The sequence below is a fragment of the Mesocricetus auratus genome, unplaced genomic scaffold (genome assembly GCF_017639785.1).
Source record: "Mesocricetus auratus isolate SY011 unplaced genomic scaffold, BCM_Maur_2.0 Super-Scaffold_6723, whole genome shotgun sequence".
NCBI lineage: Eukaryota > Metazoa > Chordata > Mammalia > Rodentia > Cricetidae > Mesocricetus > Mesocricetus auratus.
The window spans coordinates 3,543,342-3,570,052 of NW_024429183.1; the positions used below are offsets into that span (position 1 = coordinate 3,543,342).

General features: G+C 54.6%; 1 protein-coding gene across 3 annotated transcripts in view; it reads right to left on the bottom strand.

The window, feature by feature from the left end:
- The window catches only part of Gse1 (Gse1 coiled-coil protein), a 337,797-nt gene that overhangs the window by 237,480 nt on the left and 73,606 nt on the right, over positions 1–26,711 (bottom strand). The window lies entirely within an intron of this gene.

Consider the following 26,711-nt stretch of genomic DNA (forward strand, 5'->3'; position numbering starts at 1 on the left):
AACCATTGGAAGGCAGTAGAGATGCCTAGTCTTTGGCATCAAAGGTCTATCTCCAGACCACATCTCCCTCTGTATCTGCTCCAAGGCCCGGCTTAGGATTTGGACCTGGATCAGAGGAGCACCAGGCTCACCTGAGGTCCCCTCCAAGCACCTCCCAGGCCTGTCTCTGCCACAAGCCACAAGCGCCCAGGAGCTGCAGACAAAGGCTCCCTGTGCTACTGATTTCTGGGGGCTATTTTAAGAGCTGGGCGACAGAGCTTGCTCCCTGATGCACAGACACCCTGAAGTCAGCCTCAGTTTCCTCAGATGTACAGTGGAAACAACTCTCCAGCCATCAGGCTGCTCACAGGGAACAAGGTCTCAGAGCAACTTGAAGCAGTGCCAGAAGTCGGCAGCCTGGCCTCCTGGAGGTGGCAGGAAGCTATCTACTCAGCCTTCAGCAAACCACTCTGATGAAGTCATCCGTTTATTTTCCTTTGCAACAAAGTTTGCAAGAACAGCCAGTGTGACTGGTTACCATGTTTCCAGAAGGTTCTTCAAGCTCAGGGCCACCCTGGGTGGCCGGCTCCACTCCTACTGACCCACAAGTCCCCATCAGATCTAGACTGGCCACCACCATGGCAGAGGATGCTGTGTGTTCCTGGAATGGGTGTCATATGACATGGGACTGGCAGCTGGCAATGGCTGATGTTGAACTTGGAAATGAACACTAGCTCTGGGAGGTTCCAGAGGCCCACCCAGTCCTAACCCCTGGGATCTTGACTGCCGTGGGGTGCAGAACCCAGGCCCCTCCCATCAAGGCAGGCCCTGAGCCAGAACTGTCCCCACACCTTGGTGAGGGAGAAGTCAGGGACAGGCCTGGAGCAGGTGTGGACCTGGTAATCAGAGCAGAATTTGAAGTGGCCAGAGCAGGAACTTGGGGCATGTCCAAACCTCTGAGTGTCTGTCGGTCCAGTGAAAGTGTGACTGACAATGTGGTTTACCCCTTCTCTGTGGGAACACCAGACCTTCTCCTTTCTTTTTCTTTTCTTAGATTCATTTTTATTTTCTGTGTATGGGTAATTTGCCTGTGTGGAGATCACATTCGTGTAGGAACTGAAGTTTCAGATAGCTGTGCACCTCCATGTGGTGCTGGGAGTTGAACCTAGGTACAGTCAGTGCCATCTCTCCAGTGCCCCCTTCTGTCTTCAAACAAATATACATGCATAAAACAGCTAAGAGCTGCTGAGTGGTGGTGGATCCACATGCCTTTAAATCCCAGCATTCGGGAGGCAGAGGCAGGCAGATCTCTGAGTTCGAGACCAGCCTGGTCTACAAGAACTAGTTCCAGGACAGCCAGAGCTGCTACAACACAGAGAAACCCTGTCTCAAAAACCAAAACCAAAACAAACAAACAAACAAAATCCCAAACCAACCAACTAAACAAGCAAACAAACCAAAAACAGCTAAGAGACAGACAGGACTGAAGAGAGAAGCATGTCCCTTCCCTCTCCCCACTTCCCCTAGCCCCTGAGGAGGCCACTCGACACCAAAGCCTGGAAGTGCAAGCCCCAAGAGCCTGTGTTCATCTACAGACTAATCTGAGAAGGTTCTAGATGCCAGGAACTATTTTAGGACCTGAAAACAAAAAGTCACAAAGACTTTATTCTTTTAGGTGCCTAAATATGGCAGAGACTGAAAAAATAATCTGCAGAGCACAGGTGGCAAGCAGCCAGAAGGGAGAAAGATACAGGAATTAGGAGCAAGGAGGGATTGTCCAAGTGTGGTCTGGGGGCGGGCAGACAGCAGTTGCAAAGGCCCTGGGGCATGCCTGGTGCTTGGACGGCAGCCAAAGGCTCACAGGTCGCAGCAGCAGGGGAGGGGGTAGAAGAGGCAGCTAACCAGTGTGATCACATCTGGTAGGCCAAGTGTACTGGCTTAAAGGGTCCCTTCAACGCCATGCTCCCCAGAGTCCCATCTTTGGAGAGTAGACTTAAGGACGGAGCCATAATGACATGGAAGGATGTTCCAATAGAAGCATGTCTGAGACGGGAGGGGCCAGGGAGGCCACAAGGGGAGGGAGGTCTCCATGGATACAGCACCCTGCCTACACCCTGCCCTTTCCCTCTGGCCTCTAGAACTGGGATAGAGCACATCTTGTGGGTTTTCAGACACTCACCGTGTGGCCCACAGAATGCACGTGAACGCCTGCACACAGCTGTGCCTCCCGACATCTGCTTGGAGAGCTCTCAGACTGACAGATGTGTGCGGGCAGCTGCACCAGGCTCTGAGCTCTCCACAGGGCCCAAGGGAGAGGATGCTTCACTGGAGGGCTGTGGTCCCCTGAGTCAAGCAAGTGCTGCCTGTCAGATAAATCACAGGTGTCCCAGGAGCCAGCCCCTCTGCGACACAGTGACCAGACCTGTGGTCTATTCAGCTCAGCATGAACAATGACCAGTGTCAGGTCTCACCATTGGCCAAGGCTGGGGACTGGCTGCATTCCAGCTTAGCTGCCTCCCTATGCAGTGACTCCTTTCTGGAGGTTTCTGTAATGACTTGTACTATACCAACCTACCCAAGCCACTGTGTCCCAGTATTGTCATTGGCTTGAAAACTGTGACCCATTCTCTGGGGAAGAGGGAAGGGAAAGGGTGAGATACATTGAGACAAGTTTTTATCAAGGTCACCAACCCTACCTTCTCAGCTACAGAGAGCTGCTCTCAAAGAAGGATCAACCCAGGACCAGAAAACAGCACCTGTCCCTGCCTGGACCTGGCTGACAAAGCACTCAGCGTGCTGGGAACATTCAGGGACAGGGTGGCCAGTGGGGGGGGGGGTTGCTGCAGCCTTATCATACTGGCCACAGAAGGTCAACACATCCCACAAGCAGAACTGATGGCTAAAGTGGCCAGGCACTGGTGGAAATGTGTCCCCACCCTCAGGGCACCAGCTTCGGTTAAACCATGGAGGGCTGAGGAGCTAAGAGCTTGTTGATTTCTACTGAATCCTGGCACAGCCATGCCACCCCATGCCGACCAGGTGGCCCGGGTGACCTCCTAGCCACACTGCTTGAGAGGCAGGAGTGCTTGAGAATTTCTAGTCAGTCCCTTTGCCCTGTGGAGAATGGTACGGCCAGAAGCCATCACTGTCCCTGCAGTGGAGCCCGTGTGGTTCTGAGCCCTGGCTTGTCCCCCTCAGCGGCCTCTCAGGCTGGCCCCTGCATCCCGCTTCCCTCCACCCGGCTTGCACACCTGCCCCTGCCCGGGGTGTGTCCTGGCCCATGATGGTAACCTCTCTTCCTTCCAGAAGCTCCTCTCCAGCAGCTCTCCTATCTGTCACTTAGCACGACCCAGCACTGGCCACTGGCTCCACTCTACATCTGCTGGGCTGCCCCAAGCAGCTATGGAAAGGACACATCTTCAGCTCCTGGGCCAGTTTCATTTCAAGGAAACGCAGACAAGCAGGGGACAGAGCTCAGGGTATAGCACTCATGGAGCAGGGCTGAGGCCCTGGGTTCACTCTCTAGCTCCAAGAAAAACCAAAACCAAAAACCCACAACTCCTTTAAAGGCTACTGGATAAGCCAGCAGTGGTGACATGCTTATCGCCCTAGCTACTTGGGGGCAGGGGGGTTCAAACAGGAAGAGAGAAATGTTCAAGGTCTGCCTCAAAAATTTAGTGAGACACTGTCACTGTTTCCAAATGAAAACTAAAGAGGGGTGGGGTGTAGTTCAGTGGTAGAGTGTTTGCCCTGGGGTCCAGCACTGAAAAATTAAACGGGAGGGATAAACTTACAGTAAAAATGTATTCCCAGCCAGATGGTGGTGGTGCATGCCTTTAATCCCAGCACTTTGGAGGCAGAGACAGGTGGATCTCTGCAAGTTTGAGGGCAGCTTGGTTTACAAAGTGAGGTCTAGTACAGTCAGAGCTGCTGCAACATAAAGAAACCCTGTCTCGAAAAACAAAACAAAAAAATGCAAACAGCAACAATACCAAAAAAAAAAAAATGTATTCCCACCCTCAACTGTCTATCACCCTTTCCCCTGTCAGAGCTCAACACAGAGCTGCTGGGGTACCCTCCAGTAAAAGCCTGAACCCAGACAGGTCACCGGCCTCTGGGCAGTTAGTGTCCATAGTGGGCATGGCCAGGCATGCGCACCAAATAAGGATCTTAGCTTGGCCTCTGCTTTGCCCTGAACATGTGGCTGGTGTGTTCCTTGCCCATCCTAAGTGTCTCCCTTCACCAGCAACAGCAGATGCAAAGGCCAGGACTGTTGGTGGCTTGATCAAGATAGGGGCTCTGGAGCCAGGAAGAACGGGTCCTTCTGGCAGCTGAGTCTCTTGCAGATGCCCCAGAAGATAGAGACAGGCTGGCCCTCGGGGGAGCTGCCTGGGAGGTAAGATGAGACCCAGCGGGAGGGAGTGCCAGGGGAAGCGGAGGGTGGGACAGATGGCTGAAGAGCCCTAGAGGCAGTATACAGGTAGGGGATGGGAGGAGAGGGAAGGAGCCTATGTTCATAACACACGCACCCTCACGTGTGTGCACACATACGGGAGCCTCAGGGTTATCAACACAAGGCTGAGCTCTGCAGCTTGGCCTGTAGTCTTTCATAGGGCACCAGGTTGAGTCTTGACTTCCTTGCCACCTACACCCATGAGGGCCAATTTAAATACCAAGTCCAGGAACTTTCTTTCCTCCAGGATGCTGGGAGGAAAGTCATCTGTCACCTTGCACTTGGATGAGCATTGTGGGCCTCAGGACCTGTGATGACAGATGCCTTCCTCCTATTCTTTCCTCCCTACCACCAATAGATTCTATAAGGTGCTGTGGAGAATAGGGACAAGGAAGCCCCCCCCAAATCAAGACCAACACAGTATTACAACATCCCAGGACCTGCTCCTATGTCTTTGGCCCCTTAGGCTTTCTGCCCCCCAGGTGACCATAACTAAGGGTCCTATGGGCTCAGGGTGCATATCAACAGCTCAGCCTGTGCTGGAGGGAGGCAGAAGCCAGGCTTTGGCCATATGAGATACCCAGACGCTTCCAGACAGTGCCCTATGGGGCTGAATTCCTGCCAACACGTCCTGATGGTACAGCCCTCAGCTGGCCCCAGAATCTTTGCTTCCCTGTGTCCCTGCCTGATGTCCCTCCAGCTGTCCCAGCATGACCAGCAGGGCAGGAAGACCTCTTGGCACAGGGCATGGAGGGGGCAGAAGGGGAAATGAACTGGGGGGCAGAATGACTCTGCTGGCTTCCTGGGGCTGACAACATGAAAGGACCCGTTGTCCAGGAGGGCGCAGGCCGAGGTGGCCTGGCTGCCACCCAACGGGGCAGGCCACACTGGCACTTCTACCAGGGTGGTCTCTGGGCAGTAGCAGTCCTGCCCAAGCAGTGAGCGGGTTAGGGCAAGCTCCGCAGGCTCTGAGAAGGCAATACACGGCAGTAGGTGAACCCCTGGAGGGTCACACAACCCCAGGGACACAATGAATCTTGCCTCCATATGGGTCATGGAAGGAGCTGTCCCATGAACTTAGTCTGCATAGCAGCAGATTAAGGAAGATGGGGCTTTGCTGGGGCGGGGACAGGGGTGGGATAAGAACCTTATCCCACAAATGACAGTAGAGTCTGGGGGTTCCTTTACCTACTGAGGAGCTGACCCTGCCTCTCCCCTCCTGTGAGTTCCCTGGGCGTCTCTCTGGCCTGTACAGCTGAGGTGCTGACTCTACACTCAGGTGGCCCTAGAGCAAGTGGGCACCACTCCTCTGTCTCAGGGACCCACAGACCATATGGTCTGAGACATGCTTCCTTTTTGTCCTGGCACTTTGGACATACCTGCCCAGAGTCTTATGTAGGGAACGCCTTAGCCTAGATAGCTCTGGACAGTGAGGGGACAGGAGGGCCTGACTATTCCTGCTCAGATGGCCAGTGCCAACTTGAGTACACAAATTCTCCCACTCTATGTCCTCAGAATCTAGAAGGAGGGACCCTCAGATGTCGCCTAGCAAACAGGAGTGGATGGAGTTGTGTAGACCCTAAATCCAGCCACTCACTGGCCCCCTGGCCCCCTGCCTCCCTGGCCAGCACTCAAAGCCGGACACAGAGTGTGAAGCAGCACAGTGGACACTGAGTGAGGGTAGGGTCAACCCCACTGAGTGAGGGCAGGGCCAGCCCCACTGAGCCGGGCGGGCACTGGGGTCCTGGCTGGGTCGCACTATATTTTCTAGGTGGTCAAAAACTCCCCTGGGCTCTTGCACTGGAAACCTCACAGACTTAACAGCTTGAACCCCTCCACAGGAAAGTGCAGGTGTCCCCGTGAGAGACAGAGCAAGCAAGGAGGGGGCAGGCAACGGGGCAGGGCAAGGGTCTGGGGTGGGGGTGGCAGTCGCAGGCTGGGTGGACAGCGTAACATGGCACTCCCCCAGGACACAGTGGCTGCTTGACACCGATGGATAGTTCCATTCTACAACTGGGGGGGGGGCACTGGCGGCTATTGCCATCTTGGAGCCCATCAGGCCCCCAGCAGTGACATCACCGCTCCACGGGAGCCTGTCCAGGGTCCTCTCTCGTCTGGTGGGCCAGCCAGGCTTGGGGGCCTCGGGGAGCAGCTGCGGGGCAGCTGGCAGGAGGCCAGGCCTTGCAGGGTTTCAGAGCACAGGGCCAGCAGGGACAGTGGGGCGGGTCAGGGGTGAGGCTGTGCTAAGTGGCTTATGCAGCTCAGAGGCCGACTGACAGGCGGCTGGATTAACAAAGACGCGCTCTGTTCCCAGGCAGGTCATGTGGAAAGCTCGGCCGTGACCCCTGTCAGTTCTCCTTTTTTATTTTTTTGTGAGAAGAGATGCTTGTTCCTGAGCCTGGGGTGGGTGAGGGAGGGCTGGCTGCTACTTAGCCAGCTGTAGCCACATCAGCTGCCGGGCACAATGGACACTTCTCGGGTGTGTCCCCCACCCCAGGCTGCCAGCCACCCGTCCACTGCCTATCACGGGGCTGTCTGGCCGCTCTACATACAGCACATGCCCCTGAGAGCCAGCTTCGAGGCGGGAGTAAACAACAGACCATTCATCTTCAATAGTGTCTGCAGCAGAGGCGGGCCCCGACGGCAGGAGTGCCGCTTCCGGGCAGCTCAAGGCAGCCAGCGGGTGCCGCAGACCAGGCCGGCCCCAGCAGCCAGCGGGTGCCGGGTGCCGCGGACCAGGCCGGCCACAGTGCTGTTATTTAGGCAGTGCTGGGTTAATGTGCTCTCAAATTCATCCCACCAGTTTATTCCCACTTCGTTTTCTGAGTCAGGCTCTCACGTGGTCAGGTAGCCCCGGATTTCCTGTGCAGCTGTGGATAACCTTGGGTTTCAGATCCTCCTGCCTCTACATCCCCAGTGCTGGGATTCCAGGCTTGTGTCACCATGCTCAGCTGGTGGGGTGCTGGGGACCAAACCGAGAGCTTTGTGTATACCAGGTGAGCACTCTACCCACTGAGCTACATCCGCACCTCCTTTCTACATTTGCAATATCCTAGTTAAAAGGCTGGTGTGGAGCATGTGCCCAGCATGTTCCAGGCTCCTGGGTTGCAGTCTCAGCACTACAATTAAAGAGTGAATGAATGAGTGAAGCTATGTGAATTTGCCCACTGGGCCATCATTATGTCTCCGGAGCCTCACCGATGCATAGACAGCCAAGACCAGGGACTGGTCACAAATGTAGTCTCCTGGCGTGTAGTCAAATGCTGATCCCAGGTCAGTTTTGAAGTCACGTGCAGCTGTATTCATGACCCGTCACCAAAGAGTGACTGCTGCACCATCACAGGCCCACCTGAGCTGGGGAAAGCCTCACTGCCCCAGAAGCTTCCCTCGTGACCCTGCAGCCTAGCTGGGAGCCTCCCCTGTGGGTCAGGGCAGCAGCCACAACAGAGGGTCTAAGGAGATGACCTTGACTTGGTGACCCCGGAAAGGCTTCTTCTAAGTCTTCTGCTTTAGACTGAATGCAAGTAGACTTGTCTGGCCATGAACCAGACAGCCTTGCACAGGCAGAGTGCCAAGGAAAACACACAGCCACTTTTTTAGAAATCACATTTATTTATTCATCCATCCACTTATTGTGTCTATGTGTGAGTGTGTGTGTGTGTGTGTGTGTGTGTGTGTGTGTGTGTGTGTGTGCTTGAGAGTCGGGTCCCACCCTCCACCTGGGCCCTGGGGACAGAACTCAGGTTGTCAGGCTTAGCAGCAAGCACACCATCCTACTAAGCTGTCTTGCTAGCCCCATAGTTGGGTTTTGGTGGTTTTGTTTTTGCTTTTCTGCCACTGTTCTGGGGACTGAACCCTCACTCATACTTTTAAAGCACTCACTCATGTGCTTTATCCCGGAGCTATCTTTAAAAGAATTATCAGTAGCTCTCTCTAAATGAATTATTATTGTTATTCCTAGAGACAGACTCACTAAGCTGTCCACGTTGTCCAGGCAGGCCTTGAACTCAGGATTCCCTCATCCCCTCCAAAGTAACTCTAAAGTAGCCTGTGCAAACAGGCTCAGCAAAATACACTCTCTTTTTGGATGTTCACGGACCATGGGGGTAGGGGCGAGGTAACTGTCAAAGACCATCTGTGGGGTCAATCTTCATAATGGTTCCTACTGACTGTCACGTGACAGGATCAGACTCACCTAAGGGACAACTCTCTGAGCACATTTGTGAGGAAGTTTCTAGACTGAGTCCATCGAGGAGGAAAGACTCACTCTGAACGAGGGCAGTACCTGGCCAAGGCTGGGGTCCCAGGCTGAATAAATGGGAGAAGGTGAGCTGAGCACCTGTGTTCCCCCCCCTCTCTCTCTCTCTCTCTCTCTCTCTCTCTCTCTCTCTCCCCTTCCTGGCTGGGTGTCATGTGACTAGCCACCTCATGCCCCTGCCACCAGCCTTCCCCACCATGATGAGCTACAGCCTCAAACTGTGAGATAAAATCAACCCTCCTTCCTTACCTGGCTTTTGTCAGATATTTTGTCAAAGCGAAGAGAAACGTAACTACTACAGTCTGGATTTGTTTTGTTTTCCTGACTGGGTAGCTCCACGCCTGGCCATGCAGGGGCGGGGGCGGGGAGTCAGCTCTTAATAAATGGGTAAGAGTGAGTTCCCCCTTAGCAGTAGGCTGAGAGAGGGTGCCCACAATTCCTGGGAAGCCTCCTGACCTCATGGTGATCCCAGACAGACCAACATTCAGGCACCTCAGAAAGCAACAGGCTGCAGGTGCGCACACCACAGCACCAGCTCCTCCTCCCACGCACGCCTGACAGCCCTGGCCTGCAAGGCACCAGCCTCCATTTCCTTAACTGTAAAATGGGAGCAACCTGAATGTGCACACAGGGATGCTATCACAGTCCAAGAAATGAGTCCAGGAGTCATCACTGGTACACAGCAGGGTCTTGTCAAGTATCAGCCACCTCATGCGTAGTACCTATGGACCTGGACAACTGAAACCACAGGGTCAGTGCAGAGGAGAGCGCTCCTGCGCCCTCTGGTGGCAGGGAGGGCTTCGTGCAGGAGATAGGAAGGAGCAGCACCTCCGCTGACCACCGGAGGGCAGCCACACCCAGCCAGCTCCATGGTAAAACAGATGGGTGTGACTCAGCAGAGAAACCCAAAGATGGAACCACTTCCCGACCTCACATGACTGGAACTGGGGCTGGAGAGGCAGATGGTCCAATAGAATGACAGTCTGGGGCAAGGGAACAAGCCACAAGGCAGACCCTGCTCACTCTGCTACCTGTCCCAAGTACCAGGAGCATGCTAGACACCCAGCTAGGCCTGGGCCCAGACAGCTGGTGAGCACCATGCCCCTCTTCTTCCTCTGACCCGGCCACACAGCATCTCCTACCATGTAGGACAGGCGGAAGCTGTCACCACCGCCCACATTCCCTGCATCACTGGCCCGCTGAAACAGAGTGGGTACCTTGGGGCCCAGGAGACATAGTACCAGGGCTCTAGGGCCACACACATTCTGACTCAGCCCTGGAGATGATGCCCAGAGGCCCTGAAAGCTGTCGGCCTCAGTAAATCCCCATGGACAGATCCATGAGGGGCCTCGCTTAGGCAATGGCGACCCACTGAATTCTGATAAGGTCGTCCCTGAGCAGGTGGGATAAATCTTGGCTGGTCTCTGTCAGAATGTGGCTGAGTCATCCCAGATTAAATTAATAATGATTAATTGGGGCTCCTGAAAGCTGAACCGCTGGGGAGAAGATTAGAGCTTGCGTTCAAGCAGTAGTCTCTCCCTCCCTCCCCCCTTTCACTCCCCCCCTCTTCTCCTCCTTCTCTTCTATTTCTTCTTTCCCTTCCCAGAGTCCCCACCCCCAACACACGACATTCAGATAGGAAACTGGAAGAGTGCAATCTGGGTTGTGGGGTGACAGCCGGGTAGGGGCTGAGCATGTGCGTGGGTAGGCGGAAACCTCAGAGCATGCTCTGTTCTAGAGGGCTTTCCTCTACAGAACTGGGCAGGGCAGCTGCTTGGGCCCCCCCAGCTGGTCACAGCGCATGAGGTCTGCACAGGGTCCTGGTAGTTTGGCCTCACTCACTAGGTGAAAAGGCAGGCAGGGCACGGACCTGCACCCGAGTCTTCAGTTCATGCAACAGGGCCTAAAAGCCGGGGCCTGGGTCACAGGCCAGAAGGATGATCACAGTCCAAGGCCCTGACCTAGCTAGGGGCCCTGGGGAGAGTCCAACTGCCAGAGTAGGTTGCCATGCAACAGATGGTAACAGGGATGCAGAGGGGGATGCCAGCCAGACGTCACTGTCCCCATAGGAATAAGCAGGACCGTGGAGAAGATGGGTTTGCTCGGCACCTCCCTTTAGAGCATCCCTCCACGTTTCCCCACTAGACAGACCGTCATCTAAGCCATCATCACCTTTTCGTCTGGGGGCATGCTCCCATTGGGGACAATTGTGTGCATCTGTGGATGCTAGGGGTCTATGCTTTCCAGGAGCTGTGGGTGTCCCTGGGCCTGGCCTCCAGGGACTGCACATTCTGAGGGCTTCTTCATCTGCTCCAGGAATTCTCTGAAGCCCTCTGGGCCGAGCAAAGGCTGCTTCAGCCAGCTGCCCAGGTTATGAGCAAACACTCCCTGTGGAGGGTACCGCTTTGCTAGACCCAAATGGCTCATAAAACAAAACTTGGGTTAGACCTGGGAGGTTTAACCATGAGCATTCCTGCAGCAGGCTTGGCAACTGCTCCATACCCAAATGCCATGAGGTGAGGAGAGGGCACTCAGCCAGGCCCTGGGGCACCAGGAAGGTTCTGGGCCACCTCAGAGCTCCTAGCTAGAGCTCCCGGCAGCACCCTGGCCCCACTGTCCCCATCCCGCATTCGAGGCACAAGCTTAAAGACATGCTGGAGCTGGCTTCCTGCTGGAGCTGGCTTCCTGCTGGAGCTGGCTGTGTCTCCCTCCCCATCATCTTGCCACATCCCAAATTCTGGGAGGCCTTGCCCAAGTGCCTGGGCGAAGCCCAGCTTGGCCACACACTACGAGGCGGCCATAGTCAAGATGCTTAACTGGGTAAAATCCCAGATGTCACACACAGCATGGTGGGGGCTGGTGTCAGCACAAGAGATGAGGTGGGAATGCTTGGTCTACAGCCCGGCTCAGAAAATGCAACTTGTGAGATGGCAGGCCAGATGTGTCTGTATCACTTGGCCATGACCCTATACAACACAGAAGAACCCAGAACACACGATGCTATGTGAAAGAAACCAGATGCAAAAGGCCAGAGGTGTGTGATTCTGTTGATAGGAAATGTCTATAAGAGGCCAAAGCCAAGACAAGGCGTAAACTGGACGAGGGTGGGGCTGGGTTGAGTGGGTCGAGCGCTCGCCTGGGATGTGTGAAACCCTGGATTCCAACCCCGGCGCCATAAAAGACAGGTATGGTGTATACACCTGTCATCCCACCACGCAGGAGACAGAAGCAAGAGGATCAGGTCATCCTCAACTACATGGTGAGTTTGGGGCCAGTCTGGGCTGCATGAGATGCGATCTCAAAAAAATAGACAAATTTTTAAAAAGAAGGTAGTGTGGTGGTTTGAATGAAAATGGCCCCCACAGGCTCACAGGGAGTGGCACTATTAGGAGGTGTGGCCTTGTTGGAGTAGGTGTGGCTTTGTTGGAGGAAGCGTGTCACTGGTGGTGGGCTTTGAGGTTTCAAATGCTCAAGCCAGGCGCTGTGTCTCTCTCTTCTTGTTGCTTGCCAATGATCCACACATAGAACTCTCAGCTACCTGTCCAGCACCATGTCTGCCTGCATGCCATCGTGCTTTCACACTAAGAGGATAATGGACTAAACCTCTGAAACATAAGCCAGGCCCCAATTAAACGTTTTCCTTTAGTAAAGTTGCTGTGATCATGGTGGGTGTCTCTTCACAGCAAGAGGACAATGGCTAAGACAGTAAGTTTGCTTAACAGGAGGGGTGGGGGACAGGGTGATGCTAAGAGGGGACAGGGCTGATGTTGAAGACCTAGACAGAGGCCGGGTGGTGGTGTCGGCGGCGGCGGCGGCGCATGCCTTTAATCCCAGCACTTGGGAGGCAGAGGCAGGCGGATCTCTGTAAGATCGAGGCCAGCCTGGTCTACAAGAGCTAGTTCCAGGAGAGCTTCCAAAGCCACAGAGAAACCCTGTCTCGAAAAACAAACAAACAAACAAACAAAGAACTAGATAGAGGCCTGGGTTGCCCTCAGCAAATGTATTTCTGCTCCCATGTTGCATAGGGCCAAAAGGTTAAGTCTTAAGTTATATGTCTTCACATAGTAAGCAAACGTAAATTTAAGTACAGTGTTTAAACTTTGACTTCTGCAGGACAGAACAGACCATGCCACACTTGAAACCTAAAATCAAAGATAATTTTTAGGTGCCCATAGCCAGGCAACTGCAGATATGGCCCCCCTGACTGGCACTTCCCTCTCTGTGAAGGAAGAGGTGGGTGTGCAGCCAACTGGCTTTCTCTTGGCCAAGCATGGGGATAAGAAGGCATCCCAGGACAAGCTTCCCCCAGGCCTTGGGCTAGGCACCTTCCCTGAAATGTTTGGGATGTGGTAAGATGAAGGAGAGGAAAACATAGGCAGCTACTGTGCACCCCCAAGTGTCAGGAAGGCAGAGTCCCGGGCCTGACAGACCTGCAATTCTTTTTTCCCCTTTTTGGTTTTTCGAAACAGGGTTTCTCTGGGTAGCTTTGGAGCCTATACCGGCACTTGCTCTGTAGATCAGGCTGGCCCGGAACTCACAGATACCGGCTTGCCTCTGCCTCTGCCTCCCGAGTGCTGGGATTAGAGGTGTATGCCACCACTGTCCAGCTAATTGAGGTTTCTTTCTATTGCTGTGACAAACATCACGACCAAAAGCAGCTTCTGGAGGAAGGGTTTATTCTGCCTACACTTTAGGGAACAGCCCATCATTGAAGAAGTCAGGGCAGGAACTCAGACAGGGCGGGAACCTGGAGGCAGCAGCTGATGCTGAGGCCATGGAGGGGTGCTGCTTATTGGTTTTTCGAGACGGGGTTTCTCTGTATTGTTTTGGAGTCTGTCCTGGAACTCTCTCTGTAGACCAGCCTGGCCTGGAACTCACAGAGATCCGCCTGCCTCTGCCTCCCCGAGTGCTGGGATTAAAGGCGTGCGCCACCAACGTCCGGGTATCAGCCTGCTTTCTTATAGAACCCAGGACCAACCAGCCCAGGGACGGCAATGTCCAAACTGAATGAGACCATCCCACATCAGTCACCCATTTAAAAAATGCCCTTGAGATCCCCTACTCTCAGACGACTATGTCTCGTGTCAAGTTGACATAAAAGCCAGCAGTACACTCGCATCGTGCCCCGCTTGAGGGGCTGTGGCTCGGCAGCCCTGAGAGGCAGATGAAGGGAGCTCATCTCAGCTCCTCCCCGGCCCTCCACCCTCTTGTTCTGACGACCTACACTGACAGAGGGAAGACAGCCCGGCCGTGTCAACAAAGCCCAGAGTGTCAGGCAGCACTGGGAACTGTGATGCCAAAGCCCAGCAACAGTTAGATAGATGCTTCAGAGAATCGCGAATGCCTCACCCCACCCCACCCAACCCCTGACTCAGCACAGTCCTCCCTTAATCCAGGGTCTCCTGCCCCTCCAAAAGTCACTTTGCGGGGCATGGTAGCCTCTGGCCCTGGGTGGTCAGGGTTTGTCTGTAGACACTCCTGTAACTTCAGCGCCCCCTGGAGGGCATGTTGGAAACTACAGGTTCACATCCCTCCAGTAGTCCTTCTGGAGGTGGGATCCCCATCATCATGCCCAGGCATTGGTGGGCAGCAAGGGCACTGGGTGTGTGGACACCATTATCCACCCAGGGCAGGGACACCTGCTGTCCTCCAACTGTGAGACCCCATGCCTTGTGCCTCAGCTTTCCCTACTGACAAGTGGAGAAATGACGGTCCCTTCTTGTCAGAGTCTCTGTAAGCATCAAGGAGTCGGATGGAAACTAGAGCATAACTGTGACTCTCTGGGCAGGAATGGAGGTATTCCACAGAGGAGCCTGTGCCCTCTCTCTGAAACGATAAGCCCCAAGGAATTGGGGTTTCCCAGGAGTCTCACACTGGGAGGAAGAAAAGGCTTGGGCCTGCCAGAGAGAAAGGTCGTCTCTCGGGTAGAGATTTCACACAGTTCTGACAGTGTGCTGATCACCTTGTGGGAGCAATGTCATCAATGGTCAGTGACAGGCAGGACCACACCCTCACGGATTGCCTTCACCACTGCCTTTAAGTAAACCTAAGCTACACATCAGGTCACCAAGATGGAGTTAGGGGGTGTTGTGGGGTGTCACCGACCTCTCCCCAGTGTGGCTTCATTGGGGGAGTCTTATCTGTTTTCACTGTCATGCATCTCTTAAATTGGTGTGTCAGCAGTCATAACTGGCTTGTTTGGGCCACTAGAACCCAGGCTCTGACCTTGGCAATTCCAGTAACAGAGCGCCCCCCCAGTCACTGCATAGGCATAGTGTGGGTAGACCATGGGTACAGAGAGGCCACGGCCATACTCTTTATTTGCTGCTTTCAGGAAACACTACCGGAACCTAGCCGGGATCTGGGCATCACGTGTCTGACATTATACTGGAGCCAGTGGGTAAGGGAATAGCCGGGAGGGATGGGGTACCAGTTCCCACGTACCAGCTCAGAAATGGCTCCATCACCTCAAAGCTGACACTTTCACCTCAGACTCTCTTCCCCGCCGGCACTGCTTCTCTGAGGACTGTCTGGGTCAGAAGGAGCTCAGAAAGGCTTTGTGTGGATGTCGGAGCTGATATTCAGGAAGGTTATGAGAAGAGGGGCATGGGGGATACCTTCCCTCCACCGACACTGAGGATTCTGAAATTTCCCACCAGAGCTGCTCCCAGAGGACACAGGCCTGCAGGTCCCTTACCTTGGCTTCCAGGCCCCGGTCCTGGGACTGAATCACATGAGCCACCAGGCCTCAGCACTCTGGTTAGAGCAGCAGGGATAGAGTGAGGAGGCGGCGATGGGTTCTAGAGTGAGGCAGAGGTAATGGGTGCCCACAGGGTGACATCAGATGATACCTAAGGGAGGGTCTGAGCCAGGAGTGGCCAGTAGCATCCGATGGGAGAAAGGCATGAGTCTAGTGCCATAGGCATGCCATCTAGCTACTCAGGAGGCTGAGGTAGGAGGATTGTGAGTTTGGGGTCAGCCTGAGCTACAAAGTGAATTCAAGGCCAGCCTGGAAAACTTAATGAAGCCCTGCCTCAAAATATAATGTAAAAACTGGGCCAGGGACTGAGCTCAGAGGCAGGGGCTTGCTGAAAATCCACAATTTGAACAATTCCCAGAACCACAAAACGTGAAGGAAGAAAGGAAAAGAAAAGAGAGGCAAGCAGGTTGTCCCGGGAGCCCCAAGCAGCCCACCCACAGCCTCAGTGCACACTCCTTGGAGAGCCCAGGCCTGGTCTGTTAGCAGCTGCGAGCCTGGGTGACCTGTCGCTACGGCCAGCACCAAGGTAAAGAGAACAGTCCAGACCTCAGCCATCCTACATTCCAGGACAGGCTCCTGGTTACACGACTGTGCACACTCGACACAGCCCATCAGATCAGAACCCGCATTCGACAGAGCCAACCACATAACCGAGAGGAAAGCTGTGTAACCCACACTGCCACCCATCACAACAGACGTGTTCTCCAGCTTATTCCTGCTCCACAGATAAGAAACTGAAGCCAGAGGTTAAGTGATTTGCCCACAGCTGCACAGCAAGTAACAGAGTGTGGGCAAGGGCCCCTCCCCAGCGGAGAGTGATGGTTCTGCTCACCCTGGTCAACTTCTTGCATTCCTCACGGGGCCTTGATAGAGGCTGAGCGGCTTTATTTCTGTGTAAAGGCCTCACCCAGGCAACCCAAAGCAGCCCTAACTGAGCCGGTGGGAATACAGACAATTTATACAGACTGACAAAGGCCGTGCTTTGCTGGAGTGGGGGAAGGGCAGGGAGGTAGGGGCAGAGTCTGGCAAGGGCTCACAACGCCAGAGACTTGTGGGATGGCTCTCCTCCCTGATCCTGACCTTTCACCCCTGACCCCCAGGGGCCACTGCTGGGCCATCCAGGGGCAGGGCTTAGCCAGGCTGGGACGTGACCCCAGGGCAGAACACACAGGACAGGAGGGCAAGTGCGAAGAGGCCAAGGAGGGAGGGAACAGAGATGCAGAAAGACAAGACTCCAAAACTTCCGCTCATTTGCTTCAGGAAGGAAAAAAGTGCCACCCAGGGGCGCTCTTCTGAGGTGGCTGCAGGCCGCATCAGGGACTTCAAGGAAGAGGACGGGGAAACATGGTTTCCTGAATGCTTCTCTACCCCAGAGCCAGGCCAAGCTCAGGCCTCCATGTGGGCAAGTGACACACCCACTCTGCCTCAGTTTCCATATCTGTACATAGGGACGATGACAACCCCACCCCACTCCGCCCCACACAGGCTACTGTCAGGGTCTCAGTCAGTCACTATGGAAATAACAGGACTGGCAAGATGACTCAGTGGGTAAAGGTGCTTGTTGCCAAGCCTGACGACCCAAGTTCAAGTCCTGGGATCCACGTGGGAGAAGAGATTCCTGCAAGCTGTCCTTTGACTTCTACACATGCACCATAGCGTGTCTGAGCACACACACACACACACACACACACACACACACACACACACACACCCACCCAGAAACTTCAGGAGGGCGTATGCAAGGCCACATCCCATCTTCATTGCGTCTGTCTCAGCCCCATAAAGGCCGTGTGCACAGTTGGCTGCTCTTATGGGTTCCCACAAAGGCATGAAGAAGAGCTTGCCCTAACCCCAGGAAACACGGCCTGCTCTGCGGTGTGCAGACTGGACCTCAGTCAACACCCTTGTGTCATGTGACACACGCAGGTGCACACGGCAGCCCGGGGACTAATGGATGACAGAAGGCGATGGTGTATCTCTTGCTCTCTGTAGGCTGTGCACCGCAGCGGCATGGAAGGGAATCACTTATGTGGCAGTTACAGACCGGGGGCGGTGAAGGTGGTGCTGGAGGCTGGGAGGCCCCAGCTACACAGGAAAGGGAAGGTTCGGTGCCATCCATGGAGGGCTACACTCACTCCACTCCCCTTGTTCAAGCCATGCGCTCTGGTGGTGACCCAACAACCCTCACGGGGAATGGACTGTCCCTCCCCACACACCCTCCATGACTCCTCTTTGCCCATAGCACTGTCTACCCAGGAGCAAGTCACCAGCCTTCCCCTCAGCCATCCTACATTCCTCACCAGGCCTTTGGGTCTGTCCTTGTCTGGTCCAGTTTCCTTCAGAGCCACACGCTTAAGCCTCTTTCCCCTCCCTGAGTGATCCACGCCCAGTGGACCAGAGCGAAGCCAAGGCCTCCTTTCCCAGGCCACTCGCCGGGCATCTCCTGTTGAGGGACGTCTCATCTCCTACATAGGGGACACCTCCTGCATAGGGTAGTGTCACAATGCTAGACCCAGAAGTCAGGTTCTAGTCATCTGCTCTGACAGCCATAAGGTTTCTAGAACCTTCTTCAGTCACTCTCATCCCTACTCCATGTTTCATTCTGATCATGGCAGCACTTGGTGAGTAACATTCAAGTGCTAGGCACTCCCAGAAGAACCCCACACCGTGCCTATTGCTTGCACAGACAAAGAAACCAAGGCTTCAGACTATCTCAGGCTTTGCCCAAGCATCACAGAGACCTGGAGGCAGGGTCAGACCTGGGTTTCATCTTCTGGACCCAATGCTGACAGGATCCAGGTGGGCTCAGGTAATACACAGCCTCCGGCCTCTGCCAAGACCCTTGCACCCAAGGCCCATGCTGAGGTGTCCCAGTGCTGGCTACTACCTAAGAAAGACAGCTGGAAGAGCATGCCCGATCCCATCGGCCTCTCAGCCCGTGCCACGACTCTCTGGCTCCTAGTTTCAGAAGTGCCGAGTCTCTGACAGTCACACCAGCTTCCTTCCGTGGTCCTGTGCTGGGTGAGACCGTGATAGCTATGTTTGTGACAGGAGCTCCTTATGGCCACGGCTGCTGCTGTGACTACCAAGACAGCTGTGATTTTGATGGAAGGACCTGGGACAGACACAACAGGGGGCAGCTATGCTCGCTTGGGAAGTGAGGCAGGCGGCCCTGAGCTTCGGCATGTGCACACGCATGGCGCGTACCCGTGCACGGATACACACAATCGTGTGCTTGCCCCAACCCCTGGTCCTCGGTGGCCTCACCCACACAGGCTCCTGGCAGCCGGCTCAGCCCCCCCCCCAGGCCGGCTGGACAGTAGGGGCAGTATCCACTTCTCTACCTCACTCTGATGCTCTGTCTCAGGGGACTTTAGCCGCCCGAGAGCTGATTCCAAAGGCGAGCAGGCCAGTCCTTGAGGGGAGCGGTGACCAGCCCTCCCAGGCCATGTTTGTCTCTGCTTCACAGAGTGGGTGTGTCCACACAGCACTGCCGGGCTCTGGGTCCTACTTTCTCACGCCCCAACTGTGTCACTCGGGGCTAGTCACCTGCCCACTCCGGGCCTTCGCCTCCCTTTCTGGATCCTTGGTACAGGATGGGGGTAGGAAGCCAGAGAGCCCAGAGTAATGTGGGCCCCACACTCAGGGAACCCAGAGTAATGTGGGCCCCACACTCAGGAAGCCCAGAGTAATGTGGGCCCCACACTCAGGGAACCCAGAGTAATGTGGGCCCCACACTCAGGAAGCCCAGAGTAATGTGGGCCCCACACTCAGGGAGCCAGAGTAATGTGGGCCCCACACTCAGGGAACCCAGAGTAATGTGGGCCCCACACTCAGGGAACCCAGAGTAATGTGGGCCCCACACTCAGGGAACCCAGAGTAATGTGGGCCCCACACTCAGGAAGCCCAGAGTAATGTGGGCCCCACACTCAGGGAACCCAGAGTAATGTGGGCCCCACACTCAGAGAGCACAGAGTAATGTGGGCCCCACACTCAGGGAGCACAGAGTAATGTGGGCCCCACACTCAGGAAGCCCAGAGTAATGTGGGCCCCACACTCAGGGAACCCAGAGTAATGTGGGCCCCACACTCAGGGAACCCAGAGTAATGTGGGCCCCACACTCAGGAAGCCCAGAGTAATGTGGGCCCCACACTCAGGGAACCCAGAGTAATGTGGGCCCCACACTCAGGGAGCCCAGAGTAATGTGGGCCCCACACTCAGGGAGCCCAGAGTAATGTGGGCCCCACACTCAGGAAGCCCAGAGTAATGTGGGCCCCACACTCAGGGAGCCCAGAGTAATGTGGGCCCCACACTCAGGGAGCCCAGAGTAATGTGGGCCCCACACTCAGGGAGCACCAGCACTTTTTGCTTCTGTCACACCAGAACACCTGGCCCAAATGCCACCCACTCCTCCAGGCAGCCATCCCAGGCCTGTCCTCCCCGCTCCTCCACTGTGTAGGTGGTACCCTGACTTCTGCTCGACAAAGTCTCCTCAAATGAAAGCTCTCTAGGCCGGAAGCTACTGTGATCATCTACCCCCACCTGAGCAGGTCAGCCTTGGCCTGTAGCCAAATTCATCTTCCTAACGTCCAGTGGGGACACTGACAGGGTGAGGCGGGAAGGCTCAGCTGGGCATATGCACCCACCTGTTTGTCTGTCTGTCCATCCTGAGGACTCCACCCACCCAGCTCTAAGGTTTTGAAACAAATGCAGGGCAGGGCCTATTTCCTGGTACCACAGTGAGGGCCTGGTGGCACCTGGGTCTTAGTCTCCTTCATTTCTCCATTACCCCCCCCACACACAAAGCATTTACTGAATGTCTGTTGTATACACCCATTACTCTAGGCCAACCCAGGACCCACAGGGCTCGTGGTGCTCAGCAAGTGTCAGAAGGGCAGACAAGACCCAAGGTGACATGGACAGCTACACACAGTGAGGAGCGTGGTGGGCCCCAAGATGGGGATCTCAGAAAGGATGGGCGAGAAAGGACTCACAGAGAGAGTGGCAGGCAGAGGACAAAGATAGTAAGGGGACACGTGACATCTGGCAGAGAGCCCAGCAGACACAAAGGCCCTGGGGTAGTGCCTGTCTGTCCACAAAGCAGCGACACAAGCAGCCGGGATAAAAGGTGAGGGGCAGGCTGCTCCCAAATGGGTTTCGGTCACTGGAAGGACATGAGTGCCATTTAGCTTCTAAGGACTTCCAGGAAGACCCACAGTGCCATACACAGGAGCTGCAGGCCGGCCCTAGAGGCCCAGCGACTCAGGCCACCTGAGAGGCCAGGCCACTGAGTCCCGCCAAACATGTCTTGCACAATTTCTGAGAGCCAAATCCAACACAGCCATCTGCCTCAGACAGACCCAGAGCTCAGTCTCCAGCTGGTCCCTCGCATGAGCCAGCTCTCTGTGCCGCCATGGAACACGCCTCTGCCGCCGCCAGCTAATCCCCACCCCATGATACAGGAAGGGCAAGGTGAGGCCAGAGAGGCATGCAGACAGGGGATGCTCTTGGGCCTTCTGTAAGAGCACTGAGGCAGAGGTCTCAGAGTGACCGCTGTGCCCTGGAGATCATCGGGCAGTCATTTGTCCCTTCTTCACAGCCAACTCCCTGCACAGGGACTCAAATGTGCCTCTCCAGTTGACAACACAAACTCACCTGGCGTTCACCTCCCCTGTGACATCAGAACAGATGCTCAAACAGCCTAAATCCTTCATCTTTCAAAAACAAAAATCAATGCAGTCCGAAGGTTGGGCTGCTAAACCAATCAATAACTGGGCCACTGGACCCAAGGAGCACCAGCAAGCTGAGCTGTTGACAGCCACGGCTCCAAGTGTCATGGCCAGACTCATCCGCAGGCTCTCGCTTCAGAGGCCAGAGCCTCACAATGACCTTGGAAGAATATCTCCCAAGAAAAGACTGTCTCTGGGGCATATCTTCTAGCCACCAGGTCCCCAACCCTGTGAAGTCGACACCAGTCCTGACTTTTGGGACACAGTCAGCCAGCTGCACCTGCAGATGTGAATACTTCCCTTTTATTTCCCAGGGCCAGCTATCATGTTCCTTCAAATAAATGTTCCCATCTCCAATGAGTCACTTGGCAAGGACACAGCAGGCTGTTGCCAACCCATGGGCCAACCATCCTGAACCAATGAGGGGAGCAGAAAGAGGTCCCCCGTGTCCCTGAAAACAGACTAGGCTGGCATTCACTCTGCCCCATAAAGCCCACTGACTTTCTGACCTGGTGAGGGAGGGAGGGTCACACCTTCGCCTAGTGTATACACTCAGGAGCGAGTAGCTGTAGATGGAGGAGGCTTCATTGGAGGGCTGCAGGACAGACCGAACCCCTCATGTCTCCCACCCTGGTCACTCAGAAGCAGCCCACTAGCGACTCACATTGTGCAGCTGGAGCTGCCCACATGTGCAGAGGCCCTGTGTGGGTCCTCATCACGAAAGCTCATGGACCAGTCCCTGTGCTGGGAGGTAGAGGTGTTTTGTAGCCACGTTCCTGGTCTCACTGTACAAAAGACCAGAGTGAGTCTCTTAGCTCTCTCAAGCTAGGATGCTGCTGTCGTTGTTGGTGCACTTCAGAGTGATAGGCTTATCACACCTGCTGTGGTGATTTGAATAGGAACGGCCCATAGACTCATGTGCTTTAATGCTTGGCCCACAGAGAGTGGTACTATTAGGAGGTGCACGTGGCCTTGCTGGAGGAAGTGTGTCACAGCGGAGGCGGGCTTTGAGGTCTCATGTGCTCAAGCTAGGTCTCATATGTCAGTCTCCTTCTGTTGCCTGTGGATCAAGATGTAGAGCTCACCATGATAGTAATGGACTAAACCTCTGAACTGTAAGCCATCCCCAATTGAATATTTCTCCTTATTAGAGTTGCTGTGGTCATGGTGTTTCTTCACAGCAATAGAAGCCCTAACTAAGACACTCACCAAAGCAGAGCCTGGTCCCCTAAGGACAACACTATGATCTTCATCTCATCAAGAAGCCGCCTACAGCGCCGTCCCACAGAGGTCAAGCCATGTCACCGTCCCACAGAGGTCACTAAGAGCCTCACATTGGTACCCATGGAGCCAGCTGTCCTACCTTAGTGATATCCATCATGTGTTGGTGGCATCTGCCAGGTTTAAAGTGATTCATCTCCCCTTTGAAATTAACAAGCTTAAAGCACCCAGGAGGTTGAGACAGGAGGATAGTGAGTTCCAGCCTGGGCTACATAGTAAGACTATGTCTCAGACACAAACAACAACAATAAACTATATACAAGATAGTAATCACATTTAGAGACACTTCAAAATGACCCTCTTGCCTCACACCCCTACCCACAGGCTTAGGCATTGTGAGGACTCTTACCTGGAACTATCATTATGGGCTGTTTGTAAATGGTTTTCTATTTCTGAGCTTAAAATTTGTTTGATTCAAAGCCTGGTCTGCCCTCATAAATCTACCCAGTAAGCAAAAGCAAGCCAGGTGCCTTTGCACCAGTCCCTGCACCAGGGAGTGAGTCCCTAGCATTGGCTGTGTGTGGCAGAGGAGGGGGCCAACCCTGCCAGCTTTGTGCCATCTTCCAGGGCCACCATGTCCTCACACTCCCTGCCACTCTGCAATCATATCCCACTGTGAGCCATGATTCTCCAGCCTCAGAGGCGGGCTGAGAATCCAGGCAGCAGGATCTTACCTAGCCCCATCAGCACAACCCTTAATTGGTGGCCAGGAAAGCCCTGTGTTTTATGCTGCAACAACAGAGTCCCAGGGCCTGGGGCATGCAGCTTGCAGAGCTCAGGTGTCCTGCCAGCAGCTCACACCTGCCACCTGCCATGCAGATGTGAGCAGAGGCCATGCCACCCACAGTGAGACCTCAGCCCCTCATCGGCTCTGCTAGCCTGTCTCTGCTGTCAGATCCCTCTGCCTGTCATGTTCTTTGTCCCTGCACTGTAGGAAGTGATTATACGCCGGGAGCCATCCTGTGGTGACAGCCAGCGCACACCCTGCTGCTGTCTTTCAGTTCTCCGGGCCTCCGACCTGCAGGGCTGTCACCTGAGTCGGGCAGGCATCTGGAAGCTGCACAGCTGGCTGGCGGCATGGCAAGGCCAGAACTGAGATTGGAGGATAGGAGGAGGGACCTGACAGGACCCGGGCAGAGAGCAGAGGGGAGTGAGGTACTGGAGTCATTATGACTGTTGTTTTGGTTTTTTGTTTTCTTCTTTTGAGATAGGGCTTTGCTATGTAGCCCAGGCTGGCCTGGACCTCTCAGTTCCTGCCTCAGCCTCCCAAGTGGTGGGATCATAAGTGTATGCTATCCACGCTTGTCTATACCTGGGTGTGAATCTAGTTGCATTATCCCCTACCTGTGTGCCCTTAGGTGACGGCTGATGTCTCTGGGCCTCAGTTTCCTGGTCTATGAGATGGGTTTATAAAATGGGGCAGTGTCTATCCTGAAGGTTTCTTTGCTCATTATGTGAGCTGACTGGGGTCAAAACTTGAAGAACGAGATCTGGATGGGGCACTCAGGACTGGCTTTGGTTCAGCCAGGGCCCTCCCTCAGTCCATGGCCTGATGAGGCTTCACAGGGTGACCTTGATTGCGGGTCCCCTCTGGCCACCCTAGAAAAGGTAACTAAGGACTTCCTGTAGAGCCCTCAGACACCCATTAATATGGAGGTGTACTTTGGCCTGGTACCCTGAGTCCTTAGCCCTGAAGTGTCTCATAGTTACCCACAGGCCAGGCAGAGAGAGAGAGAGAGAGAGAGAGAGAGAGAGAGAGAGAGAGAGAGAGAGAGAGAGAGAGAGAGAGAGAGAGAGAGAGAGAGAGAGAGAGAGAGAGACAGAGAGACACAGAGACACAGAGACACAGAGAGACACAGAGAGACAAAGAGAGACAGAGACACAGAGACACAGAGACACAGAGACAGAGAGACAGAGAGAGACAGAGACAGAGAGAGACAGAGACAGAGAGAGACGGGGGCGGGGCTAAACCATTGGCCACTCCCTGAAGCCATGCCTAGTCTCAGTACTGGGTTAGGACAAGTGTGGAGGAGTAAGGGGTCAACACAGAGCATTATGGGAGGGGACAGGGACTGGTGTCTGGAAACTGTGATGGGGAAGGCCTGGCTCCCCGGGGCTGGGTCTTGGAGGCATTATTGCAGCTGCCTTGCAGGTCTGGCCCATCAAGCAGTCCATGGAGGGACCTAGGCGGCCAGGAGACTTATGCATCATGTGAGAGCACCCCCAAAGACGAACTTTCCCAAGCAACCACAGGGATATGCACAGGCCCAGGGCACCTGATGGTCACCTGCTGGGAAAGTCCATTTTAAGTGACAGAGGGGCCACTCCTGGGTTCAGCCCACAGATTCATGAGGACTGTTGTTTAGGCCACTTGGTGTGGAGTTAATGAGACATGCAATACTAGATACTTCTGGTGACCTTATACCATGGCTCTTAACCAGAGTGTCACCCGCAAGGAGGGCAGAGCCATGTATGCTGGCTAAGGAAACCCTGGTGCAGAAAATGTGTAGGATTCTGTAGAGAGAGATGAGCATGGTGGCAGGCACAGCTCTATGTTCATACCTTCTCAGAGGCTAAGGAAAGGAGGACCTCATGTTTAAGGCTAGCTTGGGCTACAGAGTGAGTTAAAGGCTAGCCTGGGCCACAGAGTGAGTTCAACAACAGCCTGAGCTATTCAGTGAGAATCTGTTTCAAAATAAAAATAGAAAAAGGGTTGGGAACATGGCTCAGTAGCAGAGCACTTGCCCAGCATGCATGCGGCCCTGGGTTCCATCCTCAGTATTAAGAAAAAGAATAATAGCTGGGCGTTGGTGGTGTAAGCCTTTAATCCCAGCATTCTGGAGGCAGAGGTAGATCTCTGTGAGTTCTGGGTCAGCTGGTCTACATAGTGGCTTCCAGGACAGCCTCCAAAATTACAGAGAACGCCTGTCTCAAAAAACAAAAATAAAAAAGAATAGTACAATAGACAGAAAAGGGGGGAATCTATTTCATGATAAACTCCAATGGGAAGCTGAAACTTTGGGGGGGTACATCTGATCAAGGGGACAGTCATATAGTTCCCTTTCCTCCAGGGTCCCAGACATGGGAAACTTTGCTGCCTGTCATCACTGACACCAGGGGTCTGAGACTTCTGTGTCCCTAGAACAAGCAAGAACCCCAGGCCAGTCTTGGGGCATGGGGGCAACTTTCACAAGGCTGGGGGAGATAGGCTTTGATATCAGCCAACCCTGCAGGAGGCTGAAGAAACCGTGAAAGCACATGACCATCCTGCAAGCCAGCCTCCCTCAAGCAGAGCCTCCTGTGGCATCTGTGCCACAACAAACACACACACACTGCCCCAGGGCCTGCAGGAGTGAATGTCCTGCTAAGAGTGGCCAGGGCTTGTGGGGAGACCCTGACCTACCACAGTGACAGCAGCCCATTCCCATGACAGGGCTCTATTGAGCTCCCTTCTAGAACTCTTGGCATGGAGGTTCAAAGGGAGCAGGAATCCAGACATCACTCATCACAGCCTGCAGAGGGTTTGGTCACCACCGCCCTCTCTCTACCAGGGCCAACCTTAGCTGTGCCTGTGGACACCAGCTTGGAGGAGTCTCAATTCCTAGAGCTCCCCGTTTGGAGAGCATTGTGTATACCTTTTAGAAGAAAACAACAAAATTGGATTCTCTGAATGAACGTAGCTGGTGGCTCCAGGACCCCTCAATGCAAGGCTGTGAGCCTGTGTTGCCGCGGAGCCCGGCTGTGCTTCCTCCCCTCTCTCTGCCCCCTGGGCCTTGGTTTAGCCACCCACGGAGGAGATCTGAGTCCTAATTAGCTCCTTTGGAGAGGTGCTGGGAGGGTTAATTAACTTGAGGCTGCAGCTGTGAGCTGGAAATTGGGCGGGGTGGAACAGCACCAGCCACCGCTGAGTGGCCTGTTCTTTGTAGCATAAGAATGGGGACCTAGCAGGACTGCCCTCTCACTCCCCAGGCCTCAGCTGCCCTGTGGGGGCTCAGGACTGACAGGAGTGCCCGCCAGCTCTGCAGTCTATGTCATCTGTGCTCAAAGCACTCTCTGTGTGGTAGGCAGGCCTGTCGTGGTCTTTACACAGAGGCCTAGGGCAGTAGGGTCATCTAGCCGCTCTTCCCTCCCCAGGTGACCTCAGAGTGGCCCCGAAACTGAACCTGCCTGGAGGACCTAGGCAGGCAGCGTAGGGCCCAGTTCTCATTGGCCCTGACAACCCACCTTGGCCACTAGCTCAGATCACAGGAC